Raw genomic sequence first — 4,133 nt, forward strand, 5'->3', positions numbered from 1 at the left:
GAGTGAGTGTGTGTGCGAGTGTGTGTGTGTGTGTGGCCTGATTGTGAGCTGCTGATGAGAGAGCAGCCGAAAACGTCAGTATTTGCTCACAGTATTTGTGACGGGTGTCGCTGAGGGTCTGTCTGTGAGCTGTGAGTGAAGTATGTGGATTCGGGGCAGACTGCCAGGAGACAGACGGAGCATCTGATGGAGTGATAAGCTCTGGCCCCAGGCAGGCAGGCAGGTTTGAGTCTGGTTCTGACAGGTAGAGGTGGAACGTGACTCCTCGCAGGCCTGCGCAGACAGACAGACAGTAGACCGCCAGCAGCGCGGCGCACAGACCCTCACGCAGGTGATTTTGTTTGGGGTTGTGATGAAGTGATGAAGTCACCTCTTCTCTGGAAAGGTGGGCTGACGTCAGAGCTTCCACTGGTGCATTCGGCATCCGTCCCGTCAGTGGCCATCCGCACGTCTACAGAGGGTCAGTGCTGGACACTCAAACCGTGAACCGATTTTGATTGTTCAGTCCTAAAAACCTTTCCTTCAGATCAGAAGCTGACAAACTCCCTGAACCGCTGTACATCTTCTGTCAGTCCACATTCACACGTGATCAGCTGTGTGTGTAAACCTGTGCTTTATCTGCAGCCTCTGTAGTCGACAGTGTAAAACAGCTCTAGGCAGATGTATTTATTTAACTGTCTGTCTTCATAATCGTACATAAAAAATATAATAACTAGCCCTTTCTCTGATTTGTTGTGTTTTGGCTGTTGTCATCAAGCCCTCTTGTCTTTAACCCCTTCAAACACCATCTGTATAGAGACTTGCCTTTCCAATTGATTCCAAGTCCTGCTCTATATATACACTCCCGTTCAAAAGTTTGGGATCAGGAAGATTTATTAATGTTTCTGAAAGAAGTCTCTTCTGCTCACCAAGGCTGCATTTATTTGATCAGAAATACAGAAAAAACTGGAAAATTGTGAAATATTATTACAATTTAATCGAACTGTTTTTTATGTGAATATATTGTCAAATATTATTTATTTCTGTGATGCACAGCTGTATTTTCAGCATCATTACTCCAGTCTTCAGTGTCACATGATCTTCAGAAATCAGTATAATATGCTGATTTATTATCAATATTGGAAACTTTTTTTGCTGCTTAATATTTTTTTGGAGCCTGTGATACTTTTTTCAGGATTCTTCGATGAATAAAAAGTGAAAAAGAACAACGTTTATTCAATATAGAAATCTAACCATTTACACTGCCGTTCAAAAGCTCGGGGTCAGCAGATTTATTTTCTTTCTATTTCTGAAAGAAATTAATACTTTTATTTAGAAAAGTTGTGTTAAATTGATAAAAAAGTGACAGTTAAGACTTATATTGTTACAAAAGGTTTCCATTTTAAATAAATGCTGTTCTTTTTCACTTTTTATTCATCAAAGAATCCTGAAAAAAGAATCGCAGTTTCCCAAAAAATATTTGGCAGCACAACATTAATAATTCTAATAATAAATCAGCATATTAGAATGATTTCTGAAGATCATGTGACACTGAAGACTGGAGTAATGATGCTGAAAATACAGCTGCGCATCACAGAAATACATTACAGTTTAACAGATATTCACACAGAAAAACATTATTTTAAATTGTAATAATATTTCACAATATTACATTTTTTTCTGTATTTCTGATCAAATAAATGCAGCCTTGATGAGCAGAAGAGATTTCTTTCAGAAACATTAAAAATCTTCCTGATCCCAAACTTTTGAATGGCAGTATATGTATTTATATATATATATATTAGTGCTGTCCCATTGACTCTGTTTTAAGTAAACCGGGTTTGATGTCTAGATTTATGTTGTTTGAATATGCCGTTTCTGTATGTGAACTGGTAAAGTATAGCACTAACAACATGGAGGAGATGTTTTCATTCCCACAGATACATACTGATTGGTGCAGTCAAAACTGTCTGCCAAATGAATATAAAAAGTTCTCATTGTTTGAGCTCAGTTTTACATTTGATTCAGTTCTCTCGCTCTCTCTCTGTTTGTTTCATTAATCTCAGACTCTTCAAGCTGCAAATGTACTTGTATGAAGTGAGCCTGAGCATGTTTTTGCTTGTTTTTCCAGGCAGTGTCTGAAGAGACGTGTGGATGAGTGTGACACCGCTGATTTCTCCACATCATGGATTGCTCCGAGATATCTGGAGATGCTCGTTTCATAAGTGGATTTAAGACGGTTGTGTGGACTAAAATCTGCCGTTTCCTTTTACCATGCTTTGACTGCAGATACTGGATTACTCGGACTGTTTTCTACTTTACGTCATTTGTTTTCATCTGATTGGTCAGTACACTGTTCCAGTCAGGCTAAAATATACAATACAGACAGTTCTGTCATGACAACTCTCGGAGGCATTAGCATGGTAATGTACATGACAATATTAATGTGTTTGGTCTTGGCTGCTACTGCCAATACATCCACAAGATGCTGCTGTGAGCATGTAAGAAATACTGCTGCTGCAAATATAACATACATGAAATAACCCCCATATAGCGTACGTGAATCACCTCGTAGCAGATCTATACAGGTGGAGCTGGGGAAGGTGGAGGGTTTCTGAAGCAAGCTGCACTGCTACGGCAAGCACTAGTCATATATTTGAATGTTAAGCAGCGAGCTCATTGGCTACCGATACAGGAGAGAACCAATCAGCTGTGTCATGTGATAATGATGTCATTAGGTCAGATTGAGTTAGACCTATCGGACTGCGCCATCTAGAGTTTCATGCCAGAACTCTGTATTTATGATGTTGAAACTCTTGTTCACTAGATCTTCTAGCGATCTAATCAATATTGTTTTAATATAAATTGTGCTAATATTTCAATAATATGGCAATGTTGTTTGTTTTATAAAGAAATAAAGCACTTTATGTTGTGCTATATCGTAAATGACTATATCACAATCCACAATTGTACCCTATTGCTTTAATATATAAATATTTTTAACATACATGGGTGTATAATTGATTTAAATTTATTTTTAAAATGGTCCTGAATTTTTGCTTGATTGAAGCAAAATCTATGATGTCCTGATGTTAAAAACGGTGAACTGGTGGTGACATGCACACAATATTAAAAGTTAATAAAAAAACAAACTTTTTATTATTATGTTTATTGCACATTTGTAGGAACGTCACAGTTGGAAATTCTCCCAGAATGCCGTTCTCATGACTATCGACATCTTTACATGCAAACAGCAGCTCAAAACTGGCTCACAAAGTATAAACATTGACTAATTAGTAATGTTAGTCTTATCTGATATTGACTTACTGCAATCAATATGTGTGTGTGTGTGTGTGTGTGTGTGTGTGTGTGTGTGTGTGTGTGTGTGTGAGTGTGAGTGAGTGAGTGAGTGAGTGAGTGTGTGTGTGTGTGTGTGAGTGTGGCAGACATCCTGTTTACCCGCTGTCTGCTGCAGATTTATTGAGCTGCATTAACCTTAAACAAGACACGTCGTATCTCCGTGTGATTTCACAGTGACAGCAGCGCTGGCCTTTCGTCCCGCTCACTACCAGTTAGGCTGAAATTGAGATGATCTGAAATTTATATCTGCACAGATCAGAAATTCTGAGGAAAGAATTGCTCTTGACTGAATTTCAAGGGAACAACCTTACTGCATCATGAATGAATGCGCCCTGTTTTCCATGTGTTTTTGGGTGAAAACTTGTAGAAAACAATTGGATATTACAATAATAAAACATTAATTACCTTATTTGAAGAAGAATGTGCTTCACACTCATGTAAAAATGATAGTAATAACAATTTAGCCTTCTGAAATTATTTAACATGGCCTTTCTCCGTGAGATTCAGCTTTGCAGTGTGTATCTTTGCGTATGTGCCAGACAGAGATGGATTACATATTGTGTGTAATTGTATGGATTCCCTCCGTGATAGTTTCGTTCAACGTCAGCCAGAAGCAGGGCTCAATAACCGCCGTCTGCTGAAGTTATGAGCCTAGCGGGGGTGCTGCAGGGCAAGAAATGCTATTTGTGGGTTATATGTGTTGAAGAGGGGAGTAGTTTCATGAGATGGGGCTCATACAGAAGCATTCAACATTATTTCACCTCCGAAAGTTTATCAGAGTCTTCCCGTGTAGA

At 38.7% G+C, this 4,133-nt stretch overlaps 1 long non-coding RNA gene across 1 annotated transcript in view; it reads left to right on the plus strand.

Moving 5' to 3' along the window:
• The window catches only part of LOC107670356 (uncharacterized), a 57,650-nt gene extending 55,220 nt beyond the window's left edge, over positions 1 to 2,430 (plus strand). The window contains exon 4 of the long non-coding RNA XR_001632083.1: positions 2,111 to 2,430. This is a non-coding gene — a long non-coding RNA (uncharacterized LOC107670356). The remainder of the gene's footprint in view (positions 1 to 2,110) is intronic.
• The last annotated feature ends 1,703 nt before the right edge of the window (positions 2,431 to 4,133 follow it).

Source organism: Sinocyclocheilus anshuiensis, unplaced genomic scaffold (assembly GCF_001515605.1).
Source record: "Sinocyclocheilus anshuiensis isolate Anshui unplaced genomic scaffold, SAMN03320099.WGS_v1.1 scaffold1041, whole genome shotgun sequence".
NCBI classification, from domain to species: Eukaryota; Metazoa; Chordata; class Actinopteri; order Cypriniformes; family Cyprinidae; genus Sinocyclocheilus; species Sinocyclocheilus anshuiensis.